Below are 20,489 nucleotides of genomic sequence, written 5' to 3'. Positions count from 1 at the left end.
AGTGTCTCACTGTCTTCTATGGGAGGGAAGATTTTGAGGTACAGCTTTTTGGCCCAGGGTGCATAGAGGGCTCTGGTGTTCACCTGCATTTGGTATTTTACAAGAATGTTCAGCAAATGCAGACCATCTGACCTTTCTGACTAACTGATGCATCATTAAGCTGTGAATTTATCACTGGTTGCTGCAAAATAACAGCCCAGTATAGTCTTAGCCTAATATAACATAACAGATCTACTGAGACTTTGTCAGGGTGACCATCAGTACAGCAATCTGGAGAAAACTGTGTACTAGCATCTCCTGTCCTCAATGCTTACATTTATCAAGTGATAAACAAGTTAGATAAACATATACATTCCCCCAGAGCAGTATCATTTCCCTGTAACTCGCTCCTAGAAAGAGAAGCTACACACTATGTACAATCTTACCTCCTTGCTTGCTAAAGCAATTTTTTGACTGTTTCTTTCTGCCACCTTTCCTTCCATGGTTTCAGTTCCCATATTCCTGAGCACTGGAATGTCTTCTGTCTGGGAAGCCAGTGTTTCATTTTTCCTTCTGATTTTTTCCCCCAGACTTTAGGATAGACTTGACATTGCTTATCCAAAAGTCACAGATCTGGTTGACTGACAAGTATAGCTGTAAGAGACACACATTGGATTAATTTGTTTCTTTGCTCTGGGAAAAAAATGCCCATTTTCTTATATTCTGACCTTTTACGCTAATTTCTGAGATGAACGAAACAAAAGGTTTACAATTCTTACACCTTACACAATCTTAGGCCGATATAATTATAGTGGAATTACCATTGATTTACTAAGAAAACACCAATCTATTGCAGTATTGTACTGTCCAAAACGTATTAAGAAGTTGGCCATTCTAATACAACACTTGTAATTGTTGGTGTGTTAGCCTTCAGCACTACAAGCTATTGGCTGAGTGAGTCAGTAACTGAATAATAACTTGTTTAACAATCTTTTGTCACCTGTAGTATCTCATCTGGAGGGTTATCATAATAAAGACAGTAATTGTTTCTTCAAAGTAGCCATTAGAGAATTCTGTATCTGCTACCATTCCAATTAGAGCATTCAAGATTAATTTCAAGAGTATCATTCCCTAAGAGTTCAGTCACACTCATTTAGAAAGAAATAAAGTTGTTCGTATTTATGAAGCTGGTCCCCATTAAACATGTTACACACTTAATAAAGCAGAATAGCAAGTAGAGACAAAATACTGAGCTTTCTTTTCCAAGGTCATTGGTCTGCCTGGGAACTGAAGAATTGTTTCCTTAGCATTGTTCAGTGTCCAGTTCACTAAGATCTGCTGCATTTCAGTTGTGCTTCCTTTGAGGAAAACGCTTCTTTATATTCTGAGAGTGCAAGGACTGCAGGTGTACCTTCTGGGAAAGAGCCAAGCATGAGAGTGGGTGACAGGCAACTTTTCCAGATGTACCTGGTATAGGCTGATCAGAAATCTGCTTAACATATTAAGGTTGATTTACAAAGGCAGTTTCCTTCTTTTTCACATGCAGGCAAAGTTTGATTGCAGGGAAAAAGATATAAATCAGCTTCCTTTTGAAAACAAAATAAACCCTAAAATCATCAGATGTGGACAACTGTGATAACACTGGGAAAGAAGCAAATGGCATCATTTGTTCATGGTGAAGAGTTGGGACAGAGTAGTGGAAATGACAGGATGTGACCATTTCACACTGGGTTAATATCTGTGTACTAAGTTCTTTAATCTGATACACTTACCATAACTATAAAATCGCTGAGAAACACCAGATGGTGCTATTGTAAATGGTCTTGCTACTTTTGATGACCTGCTGATATGATGGTTTGCTTTTGGAGAAGTGTTTATGGTCAGCTGCACTGCATTCAGTTTTGAAAGCTGAGTATACCACCACCAATAGCCTGTTTTGTACTCATCAGTGACAGGACACTTATTAAGTCCATGGCGCAATGGCTTAGGAGCCCAAATGAAATGCCTGACTTCAGATTCCAATGAGTTTAGGGGAAGCTGAGATTCATGTTTCGATCTGAACCTTGCTGAAAGAAATCTTTCTTCTTGGCATGATGCAGGACAATGTAATATGTACAGAAACCAAGTGAATTCCAAAAACTGCAAAACTGGTTGTCTTCTGCTAGTAGAGCAAGTAGGATAAATGCTTTATTGTTTTAGGACTGAGAAGACATTGTATAAGACATCATTTTAAAGTTAACATGCAAAGCATTTGAGCAGCTTGTGGCTGCACATAAGCTCTGGTGTGTTCCTGTCACACTACGTATCACTGGAATACAATAAATACTATCCACTGAGAAATAAATATTTTTAAATCAGCAAGTGTACAAGCTAAATACATAGCGATCCTCTTCAGAGTGCTGGCAAATTGTGCTTTATCATGCATGAAGGTGTTCTTATTACTGCTCACCGTAGAGCGCATTTAAAACAGCCTTATTCTTCTCAATAGCTCTCAATTTTCAGTTTAAATGCAGAAGACATGCACACTAGTACTACATTAAGTTTTCGACATATGCTGTGCTGACATGCTGCCAGATCCTATTGCCTGAATATTAATCCCTTTTTTGATGTGTGAAATTTTGCATTTCAATCAGACGGTCTTGTTTCCTCTATGACCAACGTTTTCACAGTGTTCACTACTGCTTGGAGCTGATTCTTCCATTGGTGTTAAGTCTTTATTTTTTTTCTTGCAAATTTATTAAACTTATGATTCACCTTGTTTCTTGCTTACTCTCCCACACCCCTGTAACCTGCTCTAATTCTAGTACATTCAGTGAGGTAACTTATCAGCTGAAGAGGACACTGCCAAGGGTATCACATTGTACCTCTCTAAAACTGTGATTTTCTGATAGGTGAGCCATTCCAGCCAACTTATTATCAACAGGAAAGGAAGAAACTCCATAACATAGGTTTTTATTTCAACATCTTCTTATTCTAGCAATGGAAATATCCTCTCTCTGGGAACTGTTTTGTGTGTGTGTAAATCATGAAATGAACCATAAGTTGAAAAAAATAAGAAATTTCAGAAGTACTGGAACACAACACAATCATAGTGTTATGTAGCTTCTTTCCACTGTCTGATCTCACAGGATAGCAGGAAATAGCAAATATAGCTGAAAATGATTCATCACATACCCAAAACAGATGTTCTCCGATTTGAAACATATCATCTTAGCCAGGCAGAGAGAACTACAGTGGATGTCAGATACAGTTACATTTGCCTGACAGATACTCCACACTTCGGAATAACATTACTGCTAATGATAGCCTACTGTTGATGCGTAGTTCTTTATTTTGTTATTGATATAGAGCAGTCAGGTCTGCTTGGTGCATCCATTAGCAGTAAAGCTTTGTGTGTGTGTATGTGTGGTATTGCTAAATTGAATTCTAATGCAAAACACTGTCAACATCCTCACTTCATTTTTCAAGTGTTGCCTGTGCAGTCTCAAAAACAACAGTTAATAAGGCAAGTTACTCTCCTCCATAGAATTAAGCCACCTGATTTATTTCCCTTTAGGATAGTAACTTCCTGTGGCTGACCTTTAAGCAGAGCTGAAGTTGCATCCCCATGCAACAGGACAGCCTTTGTGTGTGCCTACATCCCTGTCTGATGGCTGGTGCCAGTACTAGGGCCAGCAGCCACTGTCACCTCTCAGAGCTGTAAAGATTTGTTGCTCAGGCTACAGAATAATAAAATGCCAGCCTCCAATTGCTCCTTTACAAACTGCTAGCAGAGCTTTGCGTATTTCCTCAATGGGATTTGATTTCTGCTCTAAAATAAAACCCCTTTGTCATTAAGTTACCTATTTTCACAGCAAGCAACAGATAAAAGCCTGGATGCTGGACAGCTACATAGATGCTAAGATTCATCAGCACAGTTGTCCAAAACTGGAGGGAGTTCGAACCCAAGATTGAAGATTTATACTGGAAAATGCTTAATAGGGGTCTTATGAGGATGAAAGAGGGAGCACACAGGAGCTCAACCTTAGTCTTCCTTGCTTGATGGGCAAAGTTTGATCAACATCTTTTTTCCTGTTGGCTGTTTATTCTCAGGCTGACTCAAGCAAAAGTACTGGAAGTATTTGTTATGAGTTATAGACCAAAATTACAACTTTGCCATTCCTCTCTATGTTAATAATATATAGAAGTGCACAGAGCTGAAGTTAGAGAAGTGGCAAATCAGGAAATTTTGGCTTCATTTAGGATTATTTACCTTGCAGGGCAATATTAAAAGGTTGTGGGGGGTTTGTAGTGTCTCTGTATAAGGAGTACTTGTAAATCTTCTTGGGAGATGCCTTTAAAGAAATTCTACTGTTTGCTATGGAAGTTAAAAGAATGCAAATGCAATTAACTACTTATTTAGTTAAACATCAAATGTTGAACATTTTCTGTCATTCAGTTATTCATCATTGAAGAAAATGTTTATTTATACTGGCTGGCAAAATTGACTTCTACTCTGGATGAGCAGTATGTAGAATTATAAAGGTGACTGATAGCCAGGGGAAATGAAAAGGACACATGTATTGTCAAACTGCTTTCTTTAGCGATAGATAACTGCATTAAGAGTAGCCTAAAGGCATGGGTTGGCGTGTTTTGATTAGGCTTGGCAATTTGCTATCCATCCTACATAGGGCTCTAATCAGTTGTAACTGCAAAGAGTCTGATTTGCTAAACACACTGATGGCAACAGACAAAGTGAATGCTGAGAGACTGTCAGCTTCAAAATCAGCTTTGGAAGCAGAGAAGTTGCCACTTGTAAGTTGCACTTCCTTTCTTACGTGCACACATACACATGCCTTCCAGCTAATATAGTGAATGAATTAAAGAAGATCAGAGAAACTTGAAGAGCATTGTTTTCCTCATGGGAGGACCTATATGTTCATTTCTTCATAACATCTGAAAATGAAAATGACTCAATGTTCCTGTAAACTGCAGAGTCTCATGAAAGACTTTAAATGGGGCTAAAATGAAGCTAAGGGGAAAAAATATATATTTTTTTCCTAACCAGAAAAGGAACTTCAGCACATCGAGGAATAACTTAGGAAAACGGCTGCTCGACAGTTTCACATAAACAATCCCAGTGATGAAAGCACAATATGGGGATAATTATCTGTTCTAATAAATCTGCTCCATGCTAATGAGCATTTGAACAATCCATTAAGCAGACAGTTTTTTTCAGTGCAATTTTCTTTGGTAAGCAAAAAATGACACATCCAAAAGTTTTATTAAGTATACGATTTCCTGTTTGTATCTTCCCATCTTTTCCAAGAAGGCACTTCATCTCTAGCGGAAAGGACACAGAACTTATTCCCATGGAACAGCTTGACACAGTGACAGCTGCCAGAGCTAAAAATCCTCATGTAGGATAGGGATTTGCTTACCATATGAATACCATACAGTAGCACCTTGCTTACCTTCAAAACTGTACACAGGCTGAGTTCTTGCATTGGAAGGTATAAGGTTTTCTGCAGAGTCTCTGTACATGCTGTCACCAGGTATCCTTGTAAAGTACTGGTTTCTTGTGGGTACAAAAAGAATTGGTTGCATTGTAAAGCAGCCTTCAAAAATTATGCTAATATCCGTAGTTTGGAAAAACCCTTTCCTTAGGCAAGCCGAGTGCTGTGGTCCTAAATGCTTGTTTGGTTCCTGCTTGGTTTTAATATTGTGTGTTATTCCAGAAATGAACATGTCTGCGGCACCTGCTGTTGGGTTAGGAGAGGGTGGACTATTAGTTGGTACTGCTTTCTGGTGACCTGAGACTTCTGCTGTAACAGCCTTTGGAAAATGATCTGTTAATTCACTGTATGTGGCTTCAAAAAAATGGAAAAATCAATTCCAAAATTATCAGTGCAATTAATACAATTTCCATGAGCACTAGATGTGGGAAGTAAAAACCCTAACATGAGAGCATCTCCTAACTGATTCTCTGGGAGAGTAAGAGAAGTTATGAGGTCAAAGATCATAAAAGCAGCTATATACATGTTGGAGGGCAAACTGAAGAGGCATGGATTTTAGTGAATCAAGGATTATGAAGGGGATGGTGTTAATGGGAACATGATAAAGCATTAAAATGGAAAGGGGTGGGGGAAGCATGCTGTGTCTGTTTTTATATGCAAGTGACAAAACAGTGCCAGGACTGTTGTGTTCCCTTCAAGAGCGGAAGGGTTATCGGTTCCTTTAGAGAGGCTGATTGCCACAGGCAGTTATGCAGCTGGCTGTTGAGAGAGTTGGCAAGCAGAAATGGTGGCATCTCACCCTAAGTTTGCTGTTCTTATTTATTTATCCAAATACTGTTCTAACTTAGAGGCAGTGTTCGCTGTAGCATAATGATCAGAGTGGCTCCCCTGACGTCAGTGGAGTTCTAGCAGCAGACAGAGCGGCAGGGAAAGAGGATTGAGCACAAAGTATTATTCACAGTTAAAGAAATATGCTGGTTTGCCACCTGTAGATGAAAATGTGTAGTTTGTTTATCAGCCCCGAAAGCTGAAGCTTGGCTTTGGCTCACAGGTGGTCTCCTGAATCAATGTTTGTAACTACTGCCAGTATAAATCCATTTGTGTTCCAGTTCTTGGACACACACCGAAACAGACATATATTTAGACTACACAAAGCTTTTACTTAAAAAAAACCCCTCTCTTTCTGGGAGCAACACAATTCAGCACCTCCTGAATAGTATGTGGAATCTTCCAAGTGGATTCAGATGAGATTATGGTAACAAAAACACCCCTTTGATGCTCGAGAGGTGCAGATAGGAGTGTCAGCTCTGGCCTGCAAGCCGTAGAATGACGTGCTGTTCCTGACTGATGAGCAGTGCTGAGAGGTTGGCTGTGTGAGATTAAGCAGAATGTTAAACATCCAGTGTACAGCTGACACTACTACCTGTACTTTATCTCCCACATTATCCCTTTTTTAGTTTCCGTGGGCAAAGGCATGGCTTCTTCTCATCCCTTTGGCCATGCTGAAGTGAAGAGGCCATGAGACACTGGGTTCTGTGCAGTAAAAGGGTAGTGTGTGCCCCCTCATGTCCATACTTACCCCTACAGGTCTACCAGTACTGCAACTAACACTGGTGTGTAATAAAATGGTAAGGGTTTGGGTTTAGGACCTCAAGTCACACTGGATTGGAAACACATCCTTTGCCTGATTTCTGTCCTGTCTGCTTGGGATACATGTAGAAGAATTTACATTACATACATCTATATGTATCTATATAGATGCATAGATACGTTTTTTCACTCCATTTTGAAAGTCATCATAGGGCGTAAATACATAGTCCTTGCAGAGGGGTGAATTTCTCATATATGGTAGGAACCTTGAAAGTATACCCAGCTTCATCTAATTCCAAAGAGAGAAAGTTAAAAGCTCTCATAGCTGAGCAGATGAGACTTTTTCCTCTTTCTGGTTAAACCAGGACAAGGCTCCACTGGTTTAATGTATCTAGAACTGGATATAGATTTTTAAGAATTGGATATGGATTTTTAAAAGAAGCTTGAAAGATTTAATTCTCACCATTTCCTTGGTTAGAAGGAGCTATTTGTTACAAAGGAGAGATGAAAGATTTTTAATCAATCTCTGAATTAATTCCAAAGTGCATTTTTTCTCCTTACATGAGAAAACTCTTTTTCTCTTTGCTTATTTCACACTTATGTTCAGGAAAACTGGCTCTCATGGAGACTCAGACACTGAAATTCCCTATGCTGTGATGATTTTGGTCACATAGAAACCTCACCATAAAAATAATGAATGCACTTACTGGAAAAATATTTATAGCCATTTCTTTAAAAAGGCAGCAAAAGCTTAATAACAACTCAAAACTCTGTTGAGTTTGTCAGATCTGGAAGTGCATGCTCTAAACAGATTTTCTTAATATTGTGCCCTGAAGATCTAATTTGTGCTATTATTAAGCATAGTGAGGTTTGCTTGTTAAAAAATAGGGAAAAAATAGCTTTTCAGCATGTTTTTGCTCTGGTATTTTTAGGTCTAAAAAGTATTTATTCCTCCTACCAATTTCTGCTTTCTATTAATTAATTTTCAGTGACAACTTCATTTTATCTTTTGTGGCTTGATTCCAAAGAAGTTTTATTTTGACAGATTTTACACTATGAAAAATACCCCCAGAGTTGTTCTGCAAAAAGAACAATACTTTTGGGGATCAGCTGCTCCTCATTTGTCAGGGAAAACACCCAAGGAACTGAGGCCAACTCTTTACTAGGAAGGCAGGAATACTCCAAGCACAGTCAATAGGTTTTATTGCCTTCTTATGGCAGAATAAGTGACCAGGTGAGAGTCAGGGTGATTATGCTATTGTAAATCTCAGTTTTACTTGGACTGTGTTTGCATGATTAAAGGTTAATAATAATAACTTGATCATTGCATTATTTCATGAATCCACTTGAGCTTAATAATTCCTGAGAAAGCCCATTTGAAGGGAAAAATTGAGGCTATTGTGTATACCAAACAAATTATGAGTCCTCCTAGTCTGGTTTCCAATAGTCAGCCAAACTCTGCTGATACTAGTAAGTGAAATTGCTCAACTCATTCACAACAGGACAGATCCAAATCTGTTGTATGTGCTATGTTTAGGATCCTAAACCTGCTCAACTAAGCATCTGAGCATTGTGGATTTGTCATTACATTGAAGTGGGTTTTGATCAGCCTCCTGGGAAATGCTGGAGTTAAATGGCCATGCAGGGTCTAGCACATACTGATGCTTGGAGAGTTGCAGAAGCAACAGTTTCCAGTATGTGGTGCTCTGGCTTAAGTGCTGCACGGAAGGGCACCTGTGCATTCAAACTTCACACAGCCCTTCTCTTGTGTCTCACCAGGCTTGAGTACTTTAAAAGTAGTCAAGATCAGCTGTCCTGAACCACAGCACAGGGGGATCATACTGAGGGTTCTGTTCAAAGGACTGAGATGGAAACACTGGAGTGGTTAAATGGAGGGCTGTTGTGCTGATGACTTTTGATATCTGAATAAATTGACAGCAACTTGAGAAATGCTACTGGGAATCCAGTTGCATTTCTGAAGTATCACCTAGAACCCCTGAAGCAGCTCAGGTTCCTTTTTTATGCTTTTCAGAAGAAAAATTACAATATCTGAAGCCTGATTTATATTTATTTTTGTGAAGAACATTTTCTCTCACTCTTTCACTGCATGCTGCTATTTAAGTCTCCCACCCCATGTTTCTCTTCTAGAGGATTTTAGGACTAACACTTGCTCCTACTCTTGGGCAAATAGGATTTTTCCCTACTGAGATATTTCAATAATGTCACAACATTAGGATTTTTAATAGTGTATTCACTTGCAGGACAAGTGGCTTAAAAACTGAGTAATCCCAGAGCTTTCTACTGCTCAGGAGGAATCGGCTTTTTCTCTCCTAGACCTAGTAGCCTTAAAATGACATTTTTGTCCCTTGTTATCCCCTATAATCATTTTCTCATTTGCTGGAAGAAGTTTTAGCCATCACACTTTCTAAACTGTGAATGTCTTGGAATGAATACCACAAAGGATGCTCCATTTTCTTCAACACTTCTTACTGTAGCCTACTTCCAATTTACTGATTTCTTTGCATTATCTAAGCTTTCAATATGGTGTTTTGTTGTACTTGAAAATCTTTTGCTGATACAAGCAAGAACACTGCTCACTGGCTCTTGGCTTTGTTTGGGAACATTTGTGCTGCAGCTGCAATGGCCTGGGTCCACTTCACTCTTACATTTGTTCTAGCTGGAAGTTGTTGAGTGTACTGGACTCCTCTGGAGCACAACGAACTGGGTTGAGTGATCACAGAGCTGGCAGAGAGATCATATCCGACAGCCTTCTCAGGCAGTGCAAATCATTCAGCATGACTGGAATTTGCTATTCTTTGTCATACACATGCTGACTTCAATAAGCTTTTTAACTGCATGTTTTGCTTCCAAACAAGTTATCCATCCTCTGTTCAGAAGGACCTGCTTTAATGTACCTAGAAGCTTGTAAGGAGAGGGATGAGCTCATAGAGATGAGCAGCAGATTTAAAATTACTCCAGGGATGGCTATTGAACAGAGAGGGTTAGTTGTAGGAAGACAAAGCAAAGTTACCAGATTGTTCCACCCTGTGCTCAGTACATATCGGTTTGTGGTGGTCAGGTTAGGTGGGTTACCCATTCCAAAACTAAGCTTGATTCATAGTATCGGTGTTACAGCTAGAACTGGTCTGTAATCTTACAACAGAACTTTTTCAGTGTAAATTTGCATTACATTTGATTGTCATGATTTATGAATTCATGCTGAGTTTGTCAAACTGCCTTAGCTAAAAGATTCATCAAGTCAAATAATTTTCATTTTGAAAGGTTTTATACAAAACAGATTTACATATTTCCCCACATTTTTAAGCAACCTTTTTATTTTTCCAGATACATCTAACTATTTTAGAACTGGTTAATTCCTCGCCAGGGCTTTTTTTTATAGGGAGGGCAAACGATTTTTGCAGCATCTCTGTTTAAGTAAGGAAATAAAAAAACAACCCAAGTTATTCACACAGTAATTCACACTTTACTGAGTTGTAAAGACATGTAGGTGGAGGTTATAGCTAGCAGGAGCTGAGGATTTGAAACACCTTTGTAAAACCTTTTCTAGAATCCCCAAGTACTGTTGTACATGACAGTATGTTTAAAAGAAAGGCCCTGTTTTGAGATACTTTCAGCCTAAATGGACAAGGTAAGTGGTGAAATGGAGATAGTGAGAAGATGTGATTTAGGAACAATGGGAGAGAAATGACAGAAAGGGCAAGAGCCAAACAGAAAAGCTCATTTAGGTGAATCACATAACATGCTATACATACTGCTGCAATGTATTGTAGAGGAAGAGGTGCAGCCCTTTATTTCCCCTCTCTGTCACCTATGACAAACTGTTTGGTTGGGAATGGTACTCTTGGCTCCTTAGAACAGGTAAAAAAAGTACAAAATGGTCATAAGAAAATATGTGGAAAAGGCAGTAAAAGACTTTCTCCTTTCGAAGATGTTCAGTAACTGAGGACTAAACCTTGAATTTTCTCTTGCAGTGTTCTATGATGAGAAACCCAAGCTTACCTACCAAGTACTTGCTGTACTTGCTCCCATTTTTTAGCCTTTTAGACCTAAATACTAACAACTTGGTAGATCATGTGCTTCCAGCTGCCTCCACTGTGAGAATTAATTCAACCTCAGATGAAGGTAACTACATTGCCTCAATCAGGACAAAAATGTAATGAAATAACCATCTAAGATATACAATTACCTGTGAAGAAGAATTGTCTGTCATCATAATCAACAAATGGCAAAGATGTTCCCTTGCTGTTCATCTGGGGTTTGCTGTTGTTGATGCTGTTATTACAACCTGTAAGAGAAATCACCTTTTGTTTTCCAAGTATCACATCAGAGACCCAAGGATCCCATAACTTTTCTCAGCTAAATGAGCATTCGCTACACCTGCCCTTTGAGAAGGGTTTTACATAACCCCTATTTTAGATGTGGATCGGGGTCAAAGAGTTGTAAGGGGTTTTAAACCCATGTAGTATCTTTAGCCAGTGCAGGCTTTTGATATAACTATATAAGCACTTGCCCCCTCCTTCAAGTAAAATCTGATCTATGTCTCCCAATTCTTTGCAGTGAAGAACATGCTCACTCCAGGAGTATAAGGCATTTTCCCAAGCTGCCATGGCTGGAAACACATCCTGAGGTTCTGGCTTTCATTGCAGACTCAGTACAGTGTGCTGCCCTCTGAAAGCTGGGCAAAGCCATGAGCAGTGTTGAGGTGCCCCACAAATGCCAGCCACAGAAGAAGAGAACTTTTCCAATTGTTTTCACTGAAAGGAGAGGTTGTTACAAGTGAGGGGTATTTAAGGAGTACAGGGGCATTTAAAGAGAGAGGTAAGAGAGGCTGAGGGCAAAGGAAGAGAGATCCTGGAGTACTTCAGGTATCTTTAGCAAAGGGGACAAAAAGAAAACTGGCTCAAGTTTAGTGAAGTGGCACACTGCTCCTGTGGTAGCCAAGGTTGCTGTTTCAATGCTTACACGGATAGATCAGGAGAAGGATAATTACCTCTTCGTGTTGTACATCTCTTGATCTGCCAAGCAGGAAACAGAATCCACAGAGCATTTATCCCCAAGGGGAGATCTGAATAAACAACTGCAGTTGGCTCTGCTTCCTGTTGCATTTTGTTTCAGGCTCCTTGCTGCACCAGCAAGTGTCACTATGGGCTTTGCTATATAGCAGCAGAGATAATGTGAGTTCTGGAGCAGAAAGGGAGAAATAAAACCCCCCAGACCTAATCATGATTGTGAGTGTGGTTTTGACACACCTCCATGTGGAGTCAGTAACCCTGAGTTACAAACTCCCTCTTTTTCAATGGCAAGCTGACCTGAAGTTGGTTGTTAAAGCTTTCAGCCTGGAGACATTGTAATGGTAGGATCATGTGATAAAATCTAGTAATTTCTCTTCCTTTTGTTCTTGTGGGGATGATTCCACCTGTAATAATCATTGTTTCATTTTCAAGATTGTCAGTTTGCTCAACCAAATCTTCAAGTTCAACTTGTCAGATTTTCATCTATGGGAGTGGAAGTTCATTGGGGTATATTGCTAGTGCTCTAGATAAGAATTAGAACATGAAATATTGATTAAGTTAGAAAAAGGAGTGAAATGAAATCTGTGACTATAATTGTATTTCTCCTCTGCTTTTTCAGTGTTGTTGAATATTCTAGCACCATTTTCAGTGTATTTAATGTTAGATGGGGAAGTGTGAAAGTGGAAATGCATTGGAGAAATGGAAAAACACCAACATTCCTGTTACTGAAACAAAACTAAATTATGATGACAAATATTATCATGAATATGGAAAGACAGCAAGATTGTGTTTTCTTCTCTAGAAAACAGCCTCGCTGCAATTTCATGTTCCACAAATAGGAAATGCAGTAGCATGCCTGTGATTTTGAAATATCAAGCTCTGAAACCAGTTTTATGTTCAGAAGATATACAGCTCATTAAAAATATTGAAATACATTTCTCCCTTCTCTAACTAAATCTTTATTTTTAACCCTTTGTACCTAGCTGGTTTAGGTCATAAAACCCTAGAAATTACACCTAAAATGCCTTTTCATTCCTGTATATGTGGGATTGATGCTTTGGGTCACGTTCTTAGCTTGCTAAATTGATGAAGGTGATTACTGCAAATGGTCTCTCACTGAGTGGGGATTCCACACTTTATTTCTTAGTCCTGTACCCTGTACCTTTTTCTATATCTTCTTGAGTGTTGAATGAAGTAGGTAGGTACAAAGCACAGGAGGGTTGTCAGCTGGGGTAACATAGTATGCAGTGCCTTTGCAAGACTAATGAATAGCTTAGAGCCGTCACCCGCTCCCCAGTGAAGTTCCGGATGTAGGAACCATGAAACTGAACTCCCTCCCACATCTTGAATTTCCATAGCCTTTACTTTGTAAAGACAAGTCTGACCTGGGAATGAGTTTTGGCTTTCAGACTGTCATCATTTTGGGGAAATGAAAAATGGAAATGGATGAATGCATTCACTCCTTTTAATTTGTTCTTTCTTGCTATAGCCTGATGTTCTTTCTTGCTATGAACTGATGCAATCTTGCCTTTGCTAAGTAGACTACAGAGTAACATTGGCAACTGGAAGAATGACTAACATCATGGAGGAGAATTAGAATGTTTGACCTTTCATAGTCTCTTTTCATCAGCTCTACAGAAAAGAACATCATAGCTCAAAGCTCTTGTTCCCTCAGGTTTCTTTCACTTTAATAAGATTCCTGCATGGATGTAATAAAACTCTCTTTTTTGGTGAGCTCACTTTTCTGCCTTCATTTCTACTTATCATTCGTGACTTTGGAGATCATGATCAGGACAACCCATAATAATCGCAGAGTATGCTGGAGGTGCCAGGGGTTTTGTCTTAGCCAGAAAGTTTCCATTTCCATTGTATTCATAATAATGTGCCTCATAGCACATCTGATCTGATTGTAGAGATTCAGAAGTTCAGTAGGTAGCTTTGAAGACAACTCAATAATCTGTATTTCCAAACACTGCTCATTCCTACCCAGAACTGACAAGCTTTGCAAAGCCATGGAGTGATGCTTCTGCTGCCAATGAAATACCAAAACGTAAATACTGGTATTAATTTCTCCTGCATAAAGGTGTTTTGTGGTGGTACTTATTCTGCTTGCTAAGCAGATTGTTATTGTCCATCAGTCAATGTGCCACTGAAACCTACACAATACAGAGGCATGAAAAATGTCAGTGATAATTTATTTGATTTTAAGCAGTTTGCTTTAGAGCTAGTACAGCATAGCTCTGCCAGCTGCAGCGGAGTTAGGGAAAGGAGTTTTCCTACACATTTTCAGGGAAGTTATTACACCTTTTGGAGATGGTGGCTGTCATTTTTCAATGACAATATGGACTGCCTGTACTGTGAGCACTGTGAGAAAATGTTTGGGTTTTCTTTCCAGGATTCAGAACAGGAATTAGAGACAGGAGCTGTCAAAAAGTTGTCTGTGATATGATGGTGAAATCTTCATACTTCACCACTATTTGCAACATGTAGAATATGCTGATTTTGAAAATCAAGGCCCAGATCAGGATTTGGGATTCTGGATATAGAAATTGCAATAGTTTAATGTTGTATATCCTGCACATTGGGAATGACTGCTTAGGATTGTTCTCCTTATACACACACACACACACACACACATATATGCATATTTGCTAGTTCATAACTTTTTTCCTTTATTTTGAGTGGACGTAGTTCCCATTGCTCATGAAGATAATTCAGGCTGTTCTTTGATACTTGCTGTGTGACAGAGAGGTGTAAACATTCAAATAAGACATATTAAATGTTCTTTTATATAGTTAATTTGAAATAGTTTCATTTCTGCCCTTTTTATGAGCTTGCTCCTCTTGCAATAGAATGGATTGTTGTTACAAAAAGCTGTTCATGTATAACAAGCAAAAAGAAACATGAATTCATTGGCGTTATGGTCAGTTTATGGAATTCATTTACTGAGGAGGTCATCAAATTTTATCTACTTGTCCTATTATGGAAAAAAACTTGGTAAAAAATAAGTGTTAACAGAGAAGATCTCAAAATGGATTCGTTGTTTTTGTCTTCTCCTCCTCACTTACAGGAGGACATTTGCTCACTGCCCCCTGCAACTTTGAATGTCTCAGTACTATTTGTGCTCATGCTTTGACAGAAAAGAGATAAAATTATTAGGCTCTGTCTAACCCCTGAAACTGCAGTGATTTTAACCCGGTTTGTTTTAGAGCAATTCTAAATTGATATGAGCTAAGCTGAAGGACCTGACCTTCTTGATTTGCATAACTAAATGTGTTTAAAAACCAAACTCATGTTACACTGGCACTTTTCCCCCAGGAATAAGACACAATGTTAGTACTTCTAGGTATAGCGTGACTTCTGGATCACATAGCTTATATGACTATCCTTGGCCTGACTTGGCACATTTTTCTGTGTAAAAGGCTTGCTGTCCATGATGGGTTCCAGGTCAAAGGTGTGTCAGAGCATTTCTGATTTACCATCATATTTTCATAATGCATGGCATGTGACCTTTAAAGAGCTGCAGAAAATGAAGCAGTGCTCATCAGCTGTTCTGTGCTGATAGTACTGAGTGACTGCTTCCTGACTTATCCTACCCATCCTAGGACCACAAGACTCCCAGGCAACTGTGATGGGTGTGGAGAATATAAATCCCATCATGCCACACTCCCGTGGTGAAGTCTTAAGGTGGAGAAGGCAAAGAGAGAAGGGACATCAGTGATCATATCTTTCTGTGATATACTCTGAGATTGACTCCAAAAACCTGGTCAGCTGTCAAGGACACATTGAACATGCTGTCAGTTATGTCCTGTTGTACGTGTGCCACCTGCAGCTCCGTGCCATACAGGCAGACTGCCATTTGCATCACCAATGGTGTGCTGAGATATATAATAGGGTATAGCAGGCAACATCAAAGGCAGGAAACTCCTCTAGTCACAGATTTTCCTTTCTTGGTTGACTTTTTTGCTTAGATTGTGGTATATTTTTCTTCTAGAACCCTTACTTCACAGCACAAAGACCCAGCTGCTTATGGGGCCATTTGGAAGTCTTAAAGTGTTTCAGAGCACACCAGAATAGTTTCCTAAGATTTTATTTTGTGTATCTGGAGGAGTGGGACAGTTTGGCACATCTGTCTTACACATATTCGTCATAGGCTAACATACAGAAGGCACCAGCACTCAAAACAGCAAAGATGTTAGCACAGCTGACACTTCCCTGCACTCACATAGTGAGCAAATGCTGCTCATGAGACAGAACATGTGAAAACTAACCAAATCTCATAGGGTTGAGTGCTTAAATCCTTATTACTGGTAAGCTGTGGTGATAAAGAAACCTTGTACTAAAATTAAAGAAGTATTCTTAACAAGCATCTTAGTATAACCTCTGGAGTGTAATAGCAAATGTGTTTTCATAGCTGGAACCCTTTTTACTTGCAAATTGATCCTTTATAAGATGTTTTAATCATTTCTCATCTATAGAGCAATATTATGCCATTTGGATCTTAGAAATGTCTGTAATAAACATACTGGCAGCTAATTAAGTCTTACTAAGCACTCCTGTATTAGGTAAGAGTTATTTCACATTTTAAATAGATAAATGGGCACAGAAGGGCTAAGTGACTTGTGTAACACATCATGTAATACATCATGTCAGCTGCTTCTGTGGTAAGCAGAGTGACAAGTCCTCTCTGCAAACAGGGGACACTGGTAGATTTTCATAATGGGAACACTCTTTTTTTAAGCCCCAGCCCAAGGAGTGTAGAGTAAATCTGCTGTATAACTGTGTTGGTTCCTTTTGGCTAGTGCTTGGAAGACTTTGTCACATACAGTAAATTACTGGAAGAAGAAATCTCCACCAAGGTAACAGGTGCCAAATAAAATATATTAGTCAATAAAAAAGCTATTAGAAAGCAAGTCCTTTTAATGTGATTTACAGTAGGTTGAAGTTACGAAACAGCAAATGGAACGAAAGAAAATTACAGCATGAGTGGTAAAGAGACCACTATTTTTATGGTATATATTGGAAAATGAAGGAAGAGCTATAAGTAGGTATTGGCCATGGCCTGTTAGCGTTCATTCCCTGGGGAAATAGTCTGGAATTTGAAAGGGTAAACACCAATGAGGCAGAGAGATTTATTTACTGTGGTCATAGTCTCAAGTATAGAGGCCATTTTCTGATTACCTTCCCCTGCTTTCCACTGCCCTGTGTGATCAGAAAGCTTTTTTGTGGACTAAGTTACTGTTTGATGTGTATAAGAACATGGGGATTAAGGAGAGGAAGTGTGATCAATTAATAACAGGACAAATTAACACTATTTAACAGATAGCTGCTGTTTAGGAGCTGCTGTTTGTATTGAGGAAGCTAAACTCGATACAACATGGTTGTTTGCTGAACCACAGGACCACCATTAAGAAAATAGAGTTTCTGTTCACACCTGGGCTGATGGGTGACTGTGGTAATGCCATTGGTACTCAGTTTTCCCACCTGAAATGTTAGTAATCCCCCTTGGAGATATGAGAGTTAAGGGTAAAAGTTATGTTATTGGTAGGTATCTTTAAAGAAGGGAAACATGGTTATTATTTTCAGGATCTGTAATAAGGTCAAACACAAAATGCCAGTGTTGACAAAGATTTCTACTGCTATGAAATAAAGGCTATTTGCACCATAGCTTAGAAGCAGGAAACCTCCCAGAGGTGATGCTGATAATGCATGTGCATAAGGAGCCTGTGAGTTTAGCTTCTGGTCTGTGGCACATCTCACTCCCTTCATAAATTCACACTCAAAAAAACAGAAATTGAGAATGCTGCTTTGAAAAACACTTGTCTGAACTGTGTCATATGGTCATGGGTGGAGGCTGGAGGGTGGCAGGGGAAAAGGAAGGCAAAAACCTCCTCAGATTTAAGCAGCCCACTTTGTACTCTGGGAAAGGCAAGTGTCTTGCATTTTGAATTAGTGCCATGCTACTTGAACAAGAAGATGGCATGGCTTCCTGCAGAGGAAGGCAGCACAAAATAAGTAATCTGTGTATTGAACTGCTTTTCTTGTTTACATGCTGCATCATATTATAGTGTAGCAAAATACTGCCAGAACTACTGCTTTGTAATTAACTGGTTATTTTACACACATCTGCACTACAGCATCTGTATTGTTACAGGACTGATATCATCATGGTTTGAATTTATGTTAAAATACTTTAGTGACAGATTAGTGTTAGTATATTTGAGCTTTGGAGGTAAAATATGCTCTTATGCATGTATCTCTTAAAATTCGCTAAAGCTAATCAATTTATTTTAACTAGCACAGTTACACTAGAGATAAAAGGGGGGGGGGGGAGAAGGTATTTCCTATTGAAATATACGGATAATGGAACAACAGTTCATCTGTGATTTGATGTTTTCACTGCTGGCTGTTGCCTTAGCTGAGTTTCACACTGTTCATCATGAACCAGTGGGACTTAGAAGGAACATGGAACATTTGCCTCAGCTGCTGAGCAGGATTCTCTAAGAGCCAAAGTCTGCCACCAAGCCAAAGTCAAACAGTTCTTGGATGGCAGAATGCCGGTTCCTCTGGTCTAGCAGGGATTGCCTGCATGGGGTAGAGGAAGAACTGATGCCTGAGCTTGTCTTGGAAAACAGGGTGACAATGGCAAATGGCAGGTTTTTAGAGGCACTTACTAATAGCTGATTCTGTGGAGCTGCATCCATCACAACCTTCATAAAGAGAAATTCAGGAAACAATTGTGGCTGTCACTGTTCCAGTCCTTTAAGGATGACGTAGTAGAGAAAGGAGAGGAAGAGTAAAGTAGAAGGGGAAGGAGTCTGGGGATAAAGTAGGGATTGGAGAGCTAAAAATTATGAGTGATCAGCACTGCATTGCTGTCTTGATACCTCAGTCTGCTTAATGCCTGGTTCTGCATGACTGTGGGGCTTCCTTGGGAGTAGAGTTCTTAGGTCTCATTGGAGTCAGGAAAGTCTGTCCCAGGAAGCTGTTTGCTTCTTCCTGGATTAGGGACTCCAGACACTGGGGTATTAAAAAATGTCCCTTCTTAACACTGATATCATCATATTACAAGGTCATTGATAGATTCCCTTGGCATCCTTACCATAGAGAAGCCCTTCAGAACTTTCCCATATTCTCTAAGCAATCTCCTTTCTCTCTAGAAAAGATCTTGTAGATGCCTTACAGTATTTGACTTGTTTCAGTCTGTAAATCTTTGACATTTTTACTGCTAAGGCACAGAAATAGAAATTATGGTAAAAAAATAATTCCCTTTCCTTAAATGTCACTACCTTCCACAACATATGTCTGTTTGCCAAGGGGCTGAGCACTGTTCTGATAGCGTTAGAGATGGTTTTCAAATACCAGGATGAACTGGCTGTACCAGTTGTTGTGCCCCTTCTTCCACACAAAAGGAAATCTCATTATCTATGCATAGAATAAGAGGGTATTATAAGCCACTCACCATTCTCAAGATATTTGCCTTTGTCACAAGAACTTAAAGTTGTCATCACAATTTAAACTGGATAGCATGAGCTGGTTTGGGTTTTTTTCTTTGGGCTATTCTTGTAACATGAGAGATGAATCACAGAACAGCAGTGTAGTTACTGAACAGACTTGGGGGTGGGATGAGAATCTCTCTGATTAATGTCACATAAATAAAGCTAAAGCCTTCATCTCCCCTGTACTAAACTTATGTCCTTAATTGAGTGTTTCTTCATGCTGGTGTCATGACTGTGCCTGTTTTGGCTAGAAATTTCATCCTGGATCTGAGGAAGTTAAAGCTGTGGTTGGTCCAGTGACATGTGGAGATTTAGTGAAGTCCCTGTGATTCAAAATGGTCTGCCTTGCTCTAATAACAGTACTAGAGGGTATTATTTGGTGCATGGAATCTTTGACTCCATGAATACAAGCTTATCCATACTGAAAATGGATTAATGGCTCTCACCTCCCCAAGAGAAAAACCAGGTCTTCTCTGTGGTGGCTAGCAGTGAAATTTGCAGACTATGCTGTCATGTTAAAAGAGACTGGAGTGAGTGAGAGCGAGAGCTGGTGGCTGATACTCCTATGATCCCCAAGAGCAGCAAGGTGCAGGAAGTGCACTCATGCACTTCAAGTGAATGTATCAAAAGTACACGAAAGACAGATTACTGAAGTGAAAGGAGTTGTACCCATTAGGATGTTTTTGCTGTGGAACTAAGTGATGAATTTAAAAGTCTGACAAGCAAAATGAGTAAAATATCTGAAATATTTTTAGACCAAAAGTGTCTTGGGAAACCAATTTTGAAAAGTGGAATAATCTGCCTCTGAGAAAGTTCAATCAAAGTCATAACATTTAGCATCAGAGCTTCGGATTCCCTACAGTTCAGATTTCATATATTGCACCAATTTGCAA

Source organism: Melopsittacus undulatus, chromosome 12 (assembly GCF_012275295.1).
Source record: "Melopsittacus undulatus isolate bMelUnd1 chromosome 12, bMelUnd1.mat.Z, whole genome shotgun sequence".
Taxonomy (NCBI): domain Eukaryota; kingdom Metazoa; phylum Chordata; class Aves; order Psittaciformes; family Psittaculidae; genus Melopsittacus; species Melopsittacus undulatus.
Note: the sequence above shows the minus strand (reverse complement) of the source record.